General features: G+C 44.6%; 1 long non-coding RNA gene across 1 annotated transcript; it reads right to left on the reverse strand.

Annotated features, from left to right (window-relative positions):
- Positions 1-9645: 9645 nt before the first annotated feature.
- LOC139073584 (uncharacterized) lies at positions 9646-12187 on the reverse strand. The gene is made up of 4 exons (XR_011522478.1): positions 12107-12187; positions 10605-10729; positions 10252-10375; positions 9646-10117 (listed from the first exon to the last, which is right to left on the reverse strand). It is a non-coding gene; the product is annotated as an uncharacterized lncRNA (long non-coding RNA).
- Between the last annotated feature and the right edge of the window lie 1656 nt (positions 12188-13843).

Below are 13843 nucleotides of genomic sequence, written 5' to 3' on the forward strand. Positions count from 1 at the left end.
GTGACCCTGCCCCTGGGTTGTCAAAGGAGGTGAAGAGCCAAAGTATCCATTCACTGCGCAGCAGCTGCACGTGTGGTTTTCCACCTGCATGTGGTGATGATCCTGGGGAAAGGCACCCCTTTGTCCCTGCAGGCAGGAGGGGGCTGCAGGGTACTGAGGTCTTGGTGTGGGTTCCCCACCAGGGAATGTCTGAGTGACTCACTAGAGCTCCTGGAGGCTCAGTTCACTGACTGTGACGTGCGGGTGATGACAGCATTGACCTTGGTCTCTGTGAGGATCAATAAAAGGAGCAAAACACACCAAGCTCTTACCTCCTTTCTCACCATGTTCTCTGATTCTCACAACAACATGGGGAAGTGGGAACTATTCGTATTACTGGGGAAAATCCAGGGTCAGAGAAATGAAGTGGGTTCTCCAAGTTCATACAATGGACACGTGTCAGATTCAAGAGGCTGGATTCATACCTCTAAGTCTTATCTCCAGAGCTGCATAGTTTAATCCCTTTACCTCAGCATGTGAAGCTCTCAGCCCAGGGCAGACACACAGTGAGGACCAGGGAGGCACAGCTGCTGCTGCTGCTATTTTCATTGTTGGAATTATTGTCATGATTATTTCCCCCCATTCCTGTGATGTCCCAGGGCACTTACCATCTGCTGCCAAGTTCTCAAGGAAACACCAGCGATTCTTTCTATGGCTTCACCCATGGGAGGCTTTTCTCTCAGCCACAATTATGTGAAGTCCAGAGGCTGCATCCTTCTCCCCTTTGGGCCCAGCACAGAGCTCAGGCATTCTGTATGTGCAGGTGATGCTGTAGACCTGTGGGCTCCTGGTCTCACTGGGTAAGGGCTCCCCTCTCCATGCAGGGATCCAGAGCCTCCTTGATTCTGCTCTCTCAATCCAGGCCTGGGTGGTCGAGAAGAGCAGTGAACTCACCTTTCCTCCTCCCTGTAGCTCTCACCATGTTCTGGACCCATGTCCTCCTTTCCAGTCTCCCTATGTCTCTACTAGGAATCTTTGGGTAGAAACACCATCTTTCTAAACACAAACCCTCATCCCAGTGCCCAGCACGTTTTGGCCTCAGTCTGAGCTCCTTATTCCAGATTCCACAGGAGGGAACCTGACTGACCCAGCCTGGTTGGGCCAAGTGTCCCCACAGCACAGTAGCAGGGTCATGGGTAAGGGGCTGTTCTCAGACGGTGAGTCATGCAGCACCTCTGGGAAGACCTTTCTCATGGGTGCTCGTCAAGTACCTTCCTAAACAACACAACCTCAGTAAAAATGCCCTTGAGGGCTGCACCATCGTCCCTTGTTTCCTACAGCCTGGGCCATGCCCCTGCAATGATCCAGGAGAGGATTTAAAGAGCACACAGAAACAGCATCAGGTGGCATACTGACCTAGGCTTTATAGTCCTAGATATTAACTCAAAAAAATGAAACATTTTCATATAAAGGCTTGATATAAATGTTTGTGGTAGCTTTATCTGTAATTGCCAAAACCTTGAAACACCATAAATTTTAAAAAGACAGATGAAAGGATAACATTGTATTCTATCCATACAATAGATTATTCTGAAATAAAACAATAAACTAGTCATACACAACAATAAAGCTTAAACTAATTATGCAGTAGGATAGAAACCACAAGAAAGGAATACAGATTTGATTTATTTAAAATTCTAGAAAAGTAAAATTAATTTATATAGAAATAAAGTCAATAAATGGTTGCCTAGGGAAGGAAGACCATGGAAGGCAGAGAGAGAGGGATTCCCTAGGGGCAGAAGGTAATGTTGGGAGAGAGTTGTGTTCATTATCTTGTTCATGATGATGGTTTCTCCAGGTATGTGTGGGTGTTTGTGCCTGTTTGTGTGGCTTGGGTGGGAAGAGAACATCCTATTCTTATATATATATATATTTACATACATTTGACACAAATATGTCAAACAAATATGTGCCCTTTATTACATATACATTATACCTCACTAAGCTGTGCAGAATTAGTTCCACATGTAATTTTGCATTTTGTACCTCTCTTGACACCCCAGGAGATTTGAAAATGCTATATTTTTACCACCTCTCTCTTTAGGAGGAGGAGCTCTGCCTCCATGGCAGAAAAAATTGTAGCTTAATAAAGGCTATTTTCCTCTGAGCCACCAGCAACTAGAAGTGGGTCACGCAAGACCTGTCTGTGAACCACGAGCCCTCTCTCCTCTCGAGCCCTGTTTTCTTGCCTGTGCAGCAGCGCCCTCCAGGTAGGGCCATGGGCATCTGCAGAATCTTTAGATTGTGTGTCGGGCCAGGGACCTGGGCCATGAGGGACACAGCACTGGACATACTGAGAATTTCTGTACACGCTCATGGTGCACCTCTGTATTCTTGGGAATATTTGTGGAGGCGCCCCAGAACGAGCATGTCTTCTCACTGAGAAGGCCAGCTGGTGGAATTAAGGGATGTGCATCACACATGTGCCCTCTCCATGTCCCCCATCACAGGGAGGAATTGTGAATTTTCCAATTTTGGACACAAGGAAATGGAGGCCAACAGCAGGGAGGGACTTGGTCAAGGTCACAGTCCCCAGAAGGGGCACAGTTGAAATTCACACTAATGTCTCCAGGCTCTGCAGCTCCCTGGTGCATCGTGGGCCATGAGAACTGCACAGGGTCAGTGGTTCTGAGAGCCCCATGGTTCTCTCCTTGTCCCTAGGAAAGAGGGGGCCAGAAGCTAGAGAGTGCTGGGGGCAGTGGGGAACTTAGGGAGAGGAGTGGCCTGATGGACAGAGGGGTTGAAAGAGGTGTGAGGGAAAGAGAGGGCCAGAGTCCACCCATTCCTGAAGATAGCTAGAAGTGAGCTGATTGCTCTTGTAAAGCCCGCCTCATCCCACCACACACTCCTGCCCGCTGAGACCACTGTTTTGAGGCGTTCTGAGTAAAGGTATCTGCCCCCTGTGCTCAGACTGATTATATCCCACCAAGTATCCTCGCGCACTGACATTCATGCATCAAACATGTATGAGTCTCCAGGTTGGGCCAAGATGTGCACCTGGCTCCATGTTCTCACTCCTTTCAGGGCATCGTCAAAACGGCAGGGATGAAGGTGAGGGTGATTCTCTCTAAGCCAGGCTGTGCCTCTCGTGTCACTCAATCCACGGACACCGTGTGATTGTATGTGTGTCTGTTGTACACACCAGGTTTGGGGTGTCCCTATCACGTGCCTGTCTCACAAGTCTCTGTGCAGTATATGTGTTTTCCTATTGCCACACCTCCTGTGGTGTGTCAGCATTCCATCTGGAACCACAGTTCCCTGGTGTTTTGCATGTGTAGATTGTGTGTCTCGTGTGTGTCACACATGTGTTTTGTGGTCAGTGTGGTATATGTGTGTGATGTGTATGTGGGTCCAGGCTGTGTTGAGGGTGTCAGCATCCCACACCTGTCACACAGTGTCCTCAGTGTAGAGGGGCAGCCCCATGTTAGACTGAGGTTTGTTAATACCACTTATGGGTTACACATGGTCGCTAAGATTTGTGTGTGTCTCTAGAATGTGCTGCAGTGTAACCAAGATTATTGTCACACACTTGGGACCTACAGAGGCTGAAATGTGTGTGTTTGCAGGCTATGCCATGGTATGCTAGGAAAACACAGTCACACTGTGTGTGTTTGCAGGTGTGTCACCATCTCTCACTTATCTTGGGCCACACATCCATCTCCCATCTCATTACTGTCTAGTTTATAGGAAATATGGGAGAACCATGAGCAACTTAAACAGCAACAGAGATAATGTAGAAAACACAAATCTAGTCTGACCAGGTTTAATAGACAAACGACTCAGCAACTTCAAGAAATAAAAAGAATTAACTGAGAAAAATGATATCTGTAGGTAAAAATAGATTTCTGAGATATAAATCATAGGAATATATTCTCAATCTGATTGCAATGAACCAGCTTTAAAGAAAAACACATTTTTGAGAGATTAGAGATAATTGGGCACTAATAATGTATATTAGTTTAGTTTATGTATTTTTATTTGACTACATTGTTAGAGTTGTGAAAGAGCCCTTAGACTTTGGAAATGCCTCTGAAGAGATTATATGTTAAAAGACCAGATGTCAGGATTATCAGGAAAACAGCCCAGTACTGTGCTTAAGAGTTGATAAAGAAAGAATTATTATGACATGATAAACAGTGATGGAAAATTGGGAAAGGGGTTCATGGGACTTCATAACACAGTCCTTTCCATGCATGTCTGTATTTGAAAATATCCATTACAGAATGTAGGATGTGTCTTAGTAGCAATAAATTTATACATAAAGGGGGTGGATGAAAAAGGGTGGGAGGGAACTTTTGGTCTCAGGGGCTTAAGCATGTATCAAAACACAAATTATAAACTTTGAATACACAGAACTTATTATGGATCCTCCTTTTTTCGTGAATTCTGTTTGGAAATTCCTACTTTTTTTGGAAATTCACCTATTTGCTAAAATTTATTTGTAATCCCTAGATCTATGCTAACAACAATTTTACACTCATTTGTGAACTTGTGCAGAGCTGTGAAAAATTTGAGTCATGCATTGTGCATGTTCCCTACAAGGAAACTACAAGATCTACGAGGCAATGCTCAGCCTTCTCCTTTCAGCGCTAATGCTATAAACATGTGTCCTTTTGTGGTCTATTTCTTGCCACATTTGTGCTTTTTCTTGGTGATTCCACTGTTTAAAATGGCCCCCAGTTTCTGTCTAGTGTGTTCCTAAGCACAAGGCTGCAATGTGCCTTAGAAAGAACACATGCGTGTTAGATAAGCTTTGTTCAGGCATGAGTTACGGTGCTGTTGGCCATGAATTCAATGTTAATAAATCAACAATACATGACAAATAAGGTGCCTTTAAACAGAAAAAAGCATGAAACAGTGTTAAGAATTGACGAGTTGATGAAAATGTTGTGACCAGAGGCTCTCAGGAAGCTCAACCTGTATGTAGAGAACATAACTACCATGAATAAGAGTGGCTTCGGAGAATATAACTACCGTGAAGAATTAAAATCAATTGTATTTCAATAAAGCTGTTAGAAAAGCAAAGGTGATTCTCAACATTTGTGTCTTGCCAGTTATTTCACCATGCTTTACTATTGCGTATGTTCTTGAGGTTATTTATGACTGCTGAATCCGTATGTGGGAACAGAATGCAGTGTTGTGCTACTCCACATCTTTTCCCAACTCCACTTTCACTGATGTCATCTTGGAAGCTTGAAATTGGCCATGGAGGGAGTGTGTACACCAGGGAAACTGACAATCACTACAAACCAGGCTGGCTTGTTTTATTGAATGCCTAGACTTTAGAAAGTGATGAACACTGTGTTAAGAAAGCAGATTATACTAAGAAGTCTAAGTGTCTATGGCGGTTACGTTATGACTACCACAAAACTTCGAGGATATGTTCTTTACTACTCAAGAACAATTGTTATGGACTGACTTGTGTCCCCCGCAAATTCAAATGTGAAAGCCTTAACCCCCAGTGTGACTATAATTGGAGACAGGGCCTAAAGACATAATTAAGGTGAAATGAAGTCATAAGGGTGTGGCCTTATTACAATATTACCGCTGTGTTTATAAGAAATAGAAGATACCAGGGAGACACACGCACAAAGAAAGGGCCATGTGAGGACACAGCAAGAAGCTGGCCATCTGCAAGCCAAGGAGAGAGGCCTTGGAAGAAATTAACCAAGGCTGGCACCTTGATCTTGGACTTTTGGATCCCAGAACTGCAAGGAGATAAGTTTCTGTTGTTTAAGCCACCCAATCTGTGGTATTTTGTTGTGGTAGCCCAGGAAGACTAACACAGACTTCCTCAAAAGGAAAATAAACTGTTTTTCCTTCTCTGTACTTACACCAATTCTCAGTACTTCACTTCTAACTCCACAAGTGTGGGGTTCTGACACCAACCAATTCTCCAGCTCTCCATGGATGCCAGCTGGGTGTCCAGCAGTTCAATTGAATTCTGACAATTACCTACCTGGAGTTAGCACAGACCCCACAGGTTAAGGACTCAGTCCCACAAGATGGTCCCCACTTCAGATGCCACTCACAAGTCCAGGTTATCAACCGTGCTTCTGACCAACTGGCTATAAATTGGAGGTGCTGGTGACTAATTCTGGTCAACAATTTTCAAGAATGGCTCCCAGAACTGAGGAAAAGTTTCCTTACTAGATTACTAGTTTCTTATAAAATGGTTTCTTATAAAAGGGTACAACTTAGTAATAGCCAGATGGGAGAGATGCATAGGGCAAGGTATGTGGGCAGGGTCATGGACCTTCCATGCTCTCTCTGAGTGTGCCAGTCTCCTGGTACCTCCACATGCTCACTAACATGGACACTTTCCAAACCCTCTCCCTCTGGGTTTTTATGAAGGCTTCATTATGTAGGCATAATTGATTTAATCAAGGGCCATTGGAGATTAAGTTCATTTCCAGACCCTTGCTCCTCCCTAGAGGTCATGGTTGGGACTCAAAGTTCCAACCCCCCAGTCATATGGCTGGTTTCCCTGGCAACCAGCCCCCATCTTTAGGGGTGGTCCAAAAGTCATCTCATTAACATAAAGTCAGGTGTGGCTTAGAGAGGCTAGTTAGGAATAACCAAAGGAAGTCCTTTCACCTGTATAGCTCTCATCACTTAGGAAATTCCTAGGGTTTTAGGAGCTCTGTGCCAGGAACAGGGACGAAGACCAAATACGCATTTCTTATCACAATATCACACTGTCATAACAGAATACCACAGGCTGCGTGGCTTACACAACAAAAATTTACTTTCTCACACTTGTGGAAGCTAGAGGTCTAAGATGAACATGTCAGAGTTAGTTTTTAGTGAGGCTCTTTCCCAGGCTTGTAGATGGCCACCTTGTCAGTGTGACCTCACATGGCTTTTCCTCTGTGCGTGCACATGGAGGGAGAGAGCCCTCTGGTGTCTCTTCCTCTTCTTCTAAGGGCACCAGTCTTATCAGATTAATGTCTTACCCTTATCATCTCATTTACATTAATACCTCCTTAATAACCCTATTGCCAGATACACTCGTGTTAGTGATTAGGCTGTCAACATAAGAATTTTGGGAGAGACACAATTCAGTCCATGACATTCTGCTCTCTGGCTACCCAAAAGTTGTATGCTTCTTGCATGCAAAACACATTCACCCAATCACCACAGCACCAAGAATCATAAACCATTCCAACATCCATTCCAAGTCCACAGTCTCACCTAAATATATAAATCAGATATGGGTGAGACTCTAGGACTCATCCTGAGGCAGAAGTCCTTTTCAGGTGTAACCCTGTGAAAGCAGAGAAGTTAGGTGCTTTGGAAATACAATGCTGGGATGGGTATAAGATAGACATCCACCGGGCCGGCCCCGGGGCCGAGTGGTTAAGTTCGCGTGCTCCGCTTCGGCGGCCCAGGATTTCACTGGTTCAGATCCGGAGCATGGCACCACTCATCAGTCACGCTGAGGTAGTGTCCCACACACCACAACTAGATGGACCCACAACTAAAATATACAACTATGTACTGGGGGGACTTGGGGAGAAAAAGCAGAAAATAAAAAAGAAGATTGGCAACAGTTGTTAGCTCAGGTGCCAATCTTTAAAGAAAAAAAGATAGACATCCGCAGTCTAAAAGGGTGAACTTGGAGAAAAGAAACGGGAGATAGGAGCCAGCCCAGTGGGTAGCAGATAAGTTCGCAGGTTCCACTTCAGCGGCCTGCAGTTTGCTGGTTTGGATCTCTGATGCAGACCTACGCACCGCTTGTCAAGCCATGCTGTGGCAGGCATCCCACATGTAAAGTAGAGGGAGATGGGCATGGATGTTAGCTCAGGGCCAGGCTTCCTCAGCAAAAAGAGGAGGACTGGCAGTAGTTAGCTCAGGGCTAATCTTCCTCAAAAAAAAAAAAAAATTGAGCTTTTTAATCAATGTGTAACCGTATCACACTGTGGTTTTAGTTACATTTCCCTGATGTTTCCTGATGTTGAACATTTTGTCACTTGTTTATTTGCCATTTGTGTGTCTTCTTTTGTAAATGTCTTTTCATATCTTCTTGTTTTTAAAATGACTTTTGGCTGTTTCCTTTTTCTCTAAGAGAGAAGGTAGTGAAACAACAAAGACTGAATCAGAACGTCATTCATTCTTCAATGATGTGACTTCTTTGCTGTAAGGAATGACTGGTTTTGAATTTGGGAACATTTCCTGAGTGTCTTTTGTGCTGTTCACAAGGCAGTGGCCATGCACAGTATACACTGTAAAGGTTAATCTGCTTGAAGAAAAGATTCTCCATCACCTTCTTAATTCTAGATATTCAACAATACCATGTATCAAGCTATGATTTGTAGTGTAATTTTCCTGGTGTAAACGCTCCCACCATGGCCCATTTAAAACTGCCCACATGATGTCATTGCACATGGAGTTGGGAAGAGTTGCCAGTGGTACACCATGATCTTCCATTGCTGGCCTACTGGTACAGTAGCTGCCAATAACCTCTAGAAAAACATAGAAGATAATAAAATGTAGTGAAATGGTTAGAAAGTGAGAAGTTTTGTTTGCTTATTAAACATTTTAATGGCAGCGTAACTTACTCATATGAAACTGCACAGACTGAAATGTACATTTTTATGTTTGATGCATGCTTACACCCTGACTCCAAAAGTGTCCTCCTGCCTTTTTAAATGCATCCTTCGCAACATATAAAAATACAGATGCAATGACATATTCTATATTTTGTTATGACTACTTTCAGTATATACAAAAATGGAAAAGAGTGTTAGGAAGACACATGAACTCTTCCCCAATATATATATATATATTTTTTAGAAAGATTAACCCTGAGCTAACATCCACTGCCAATCCTCCTCTTTTTGCTGAGAAAGACTGGCCCTGAGCTAACATCTGTGCCCATCCGCCTGCCACAGCATGGCTTGATAAGTGGTGTGTAGATCCGCCCCTGGGATCCCAACTGGTGAACCCCGGGCCGCTGAAGCAGAGCGTCCGAACTTAACCACTACGCCACTGGGCCAGCCCCCGCTTCCCCAATCTTTTATCATTATCTATCATTTCATGGCCATTCTTATTTATCTCTCCCCATGTACAAGAGGGGAATATATTACTTATAATTCCAAACATCGTATCATTTAATGCATAACCTCTTCAGAATGCATGTTTGAAATGGAAGGTTTTCATAACCCAATAACTATTACACAAAACAAAAATATTTTAAAATATGTTAAGTATGTTATCAATTCTCCATTTTCCAAATTGTCTCAGAAATATGTTTGTTTCTTAAGTCAGATGAATTTCAATCAGGATCCTAAGTGTATCCTGACAGCTTTTGGAAGCTGTGTCTCATAAATCTCTTAATGTATAGTTCCACTTACCTTTTTTATTCTTTTTACTTATCTATTGAAGTTGCTGAGTGATTTGTTCATTAGAATTTGTCACATTCTAGAATTGGCTTCTTGAATCTGAGCACCCTTAACTGAGCACCCTCCCCCATAATCCTGTGCACTAGACATTGATGAAATGGGTGAGGAGATTTGGTCTCAACAGACAGGTGGGTGATGTTGACTTTCGGGGAAATAAGAACAAAATATTTTCCCAATCCAGAAATCCTCTTTACAGTAGTAGTAGAGACAAAACAGGTTTATTATTAATTAAGCATGAAACCAGAGTTTGATGTGCATTACAGGCAATCTGCTAAGAAACTGCAGACAGAAAAATAATCTCACTTTTCTGTATAGACAAGCAGATAGAACCCATTACATATGTATGTTCAAGATAAACAATAACAAGTTTTTAAGTAAGAGGACTTGACAGCACCATTTGTCACACAGAGTGCCTAACTTTACCCAGTAGTTGTGACTCTCTGGAAGCTTTTTGGCTTCATTCAGAGGAAAGGCAAACATATCCTTGTGACAGGAGGTTGTTTTCCAAATTGGAGAAAGGGGAGCACTGAGGGTTGGCTCCTTCCCTTCACTGGAACTGGGAGATTGGAGAGCTCTCTCTCACGAAGTCTGTGTTTCACAAAAAGGCTTTCAGGATGTTTTCAGTTTAAAGAGATGGCTTCCAGCGTATTGAGAAAGACATTCCTGTCATAAACCTGGAGGAACAAAGAAGCAGCCAGCTGATGAAAGGACTGGTTTGTGGCTCAGAGCAACTCAGCACACAACAGGAAATGGGGAAAACAATATAATACTACGAAATCCTCAAAAGAGGTTCTTACAAGAACAGTACCTGGTTCGTGTAAACAGTGATCCGTGACAACATGTGCAGTTCATAGCAGAGACGGCTCCTAGGAAATGTCACCCAGAGGAAGGGGACAGAACCTGAAACATGGAGGTATCACCCTGTCTCTGTGCTAAGGAGAAAGCAAGCCAGGTGAGCTCCATTAGGCTGACTGCCAGGTTCCCTATTCCCTGACACTTCCCTTCCCTCTTTGAAGCAGCAGGTGTTAGGACTGCTGTTGGGGAGAGAGGCTGGGGGAAGTGCACACAGCTCAATGCTGTGCAATGACAGAGATGACTTTGGGGAGGGAGGGAGAAGACAGAGACCCATTCAGGATGCTTGGAGGGATGTGAAGTTCTTACCCATGGATACAGTCAGTGCACAGTTCTCCAGCATCACATTGTGCTGCACGAGCCTCTGAGTCTCATCCAGGAGCGCCCACTCCTGGGAGAAGTTAATGGCCACATCCTCCAAAGGTCATACTCTCCTAACGGAGAGGTTCATTCTATGATTAGCTTTTCTCTAAACTGTATGTTGATCCCCCGACATCCCTCCCCTGGACACCCTATTCCCAATCTCCCCACCTCAGAAAAGGTAAGAGGCCTTGGTGCCCTCTCTCAACTCATGGTCACATTGATCACGGTCTCAGTGCACAGCAAGACTAAGAAAGTGGGCAAATAAATAATATCTTGTCTCTGGGCCTGGCATGTGGGGCCCCACCCCCTCTTACCACGCAATTCCCCTGGGTTCCCCAGATTCTGCCTCCCAGACACAACCAAATATGGGCTCACCCTTTACCCATATGTGGTTAGTGCCAGGGACCTGAGGCCATCAATTCATCCCCCTCTCCACAAGCACATATGCATCTTCTTGGCTCACCACACATTTGTTACTGCCCAAGGTGGGGTAATCTGCCCGCAGCAAGACATCCCAATAGTCAAGAGACAAGGTGGTAGGAGAGAAAGGGTTTTTTTTTATTACAGCTTGCTAGCAAGAGGGAAGATGACTAATGTCCAAAAGAACCATCTTACAGAACAAAGTCTACAGGCCAGTTATAGAGGGGACTGGTCTCTGGGTGCGGGCAGACATCTGGTCTTAGTTCCTGATAGTTTGTTTTACTGGATATGCATCAGAGACAGGAGCAATACCCTATACCCTGATCTTTCAGTCGTCATTGATGATAATGGCTATCAGCATAGATTCTCTGGCCAGGAGTCAAGGAACTGAAAAGAACAAAGTTATCATCTTATTGCAGCTGGGAGGGGCCATAAAACCTACAGAGCCTACAAATCCCCTGGAGACAGACCCTTACTCATCTAGGCAAACTAAAGCACAGAGTCAAAGGGGCTGGTGAGTCAGGGTTAGTTAATCAGAAGTCATTCAAAGTTATAATATGGTTTTTTTTTTCTACAATATGGCTTCCCTCATGTCAACCTTGTGTTGAACCTGTATCATACTGAGCACCAGGCATCCCGAGAGTGCTTGGCAAATGCAAACAGGAGCTGGTACTACCCCAGACTCTGATGGTCCCCACTGCAGCCTTGACTCCTGCTATGAAGGCCTCTCTCCTGACTCTTCCTTGCTTCATCCTCAGGCACTGTGAACCACCTCCAATCTCAGATACACACAGCTCTCTTCCATTTGTGTGGCACTTGCTGCCCGAAAACCAGTCACAGCCTTGCTCTGTCCACCTAACTCATTTGAAGCCCGGCCCCACTGGCCCTCTGCCTCAGGCCCAGTTGCTCTACTAGAGTGCCACTGTGTCCCTAAGCTAATCTGGCCTGAGTGAAACAGCCCAGTCACAACAAAATCCAGGTGACTCTGCAGAGCAGGGGATAAACAGCAGGCCTCAGCGTCATCTTACCTCAGTTACACCTGTGCCTCCACTCCCGTTCATGTTCAGTCATTCCTCAGAAGCTGTGGTCCCCTGCCAGATCATCCTCTGTGCCACACCTGTGCTTGTGATGTCCCCACCCCCACCCAGGTATCCAGTCTAGACATGCACTTGTGGCACCCACCCTCCCCTTCCTGATTTGCTATTAGCATTACCATCACGTCTAGGATTTCTCCTACAAACGTCACTAGAAGCTCCCCCTGGTGCACATACCGATCACCACCTTTTCTAGATGTGTCTATCTAGAAGCCTTTCCCATAGTTGCAGACCTGTGTGTGCAGTTGCCTGCTAAATAAGTCCACTCCCTTGTGCTCTGAAATATCTCATACTCTTAACTTGGCCAAAAATAAAACTGCTGATACCCCCATTGAAAATTACTCCCATTATGGAACACCCATTTCAGTTGATGGAGCCTCTGTCCTTCCAGGTGCTAATGATACCAGCACTGATATTGGTTCCCCTACATTAAACCCAGCATATATGGGGTTAAAATCAAAGTACTCATTCCCTGCTTACTCCCTGGCTTCCTGGCTCCAGAATCCACTGTATGCCATGGAGACAAACAGCCAAGGTCACCCTCCTGCAAATTCCCTTATCATCCTCCCTGTAAGCAGAGTCTCAAGGCAGAAGGCAGCCTGGTGGGAAAGCTCTGAACAGCAAGGCCACAGACTCTCCCCACCCCACCACAAACAGACATTCCTTGAACCTATAAAACCCCTTGCCTCCCATCTTTCGGGGAGACGAGACAAGACAAGACAAATTTAAGGGCTCACTTTCATCTCCTGGCTGAGATCATCCGAAATAAAAACCCTTTCCTTGCCATAAGCCTAGCGTTCCAGTTTCTATTTGGCCCCACTTGTGTGGCAGGTAGAGAACCTATGTTTGTAGTGGGTAACACTAACCACAAAAATCTGGGAGTCATCCCTCACTCCTATCTTTCTCTCACCATCACAATCAGAAAATCCAGGCAGCCCTATTTTAAAAAGTGATACAAAACCCATTCACTTCTTCCACCTCCACCACAACCCCAATGTCTTGGAACGGGGTGGAACCAACCAGAGCCCTGAGAATGGGATTCCCACCAGGCAGATCCCTGAGGGCAGGAATCTCATCCAGCACAACAACAGGGACAGGACCTTTGCCCCAGTGGCTCTGGAAGGCCAAGCATCCAGCCAAAGAGGATTATTCTGAGCCACAAGATCTCATGATGTTTGTCTTGGGAGGTTTTGGACCTGCTTGGGACCCCTCACTCCTTCTTTGTTTCCCATTTCCCCCTTTTGGGATGGAAATATCTATCCCATGCCTATGTCACCATTGTATACTGGAAACACCTAACCTGTGGGTTCTCAGGTTCGTAGCTGGAGAGGAATTTTGCTTCAGGTTGAATTGTACCTTGAGTCTCACTGATATTTGACTTAGATGATACTTAAGTGAGTCTTCGGACTTTTTTCTATCACAATAACCTACTCTATAATTGCGTAATTTTTCTTTCAGCTTTCACCTGTGTACGTAAAAGAATGTAAGCTGCATGAGTGCAGGGGTCTTTATGAGGTCTCTCACGCACCTACAACAACAGTGTCTGATTCTGAGTATTTGCTCAATGAACACTTGTTAGAGCCGTGCATAAACATTGACACCTCAAATTCTTGTTCATTTTTACTAATTTGGCTGCTCTTGATGTCCATTTCAATTCTTTCTCCAAACTCG

This window comes from Equus przewalskii, chromosome 9, assembly GCF_037783145.1.
Source record: "Equus przewalskii isolate Varuska chromosome 9, EquPr2, whole genome shotgun sequence".
In the NCBI taxonomy this organism is placed as follows: domain Eukaryota; kingdom Metazoa; phylum Chordata; class Mammalia; order Perissodactyla; family Equidae; genus Equus; species Equus przewalskii.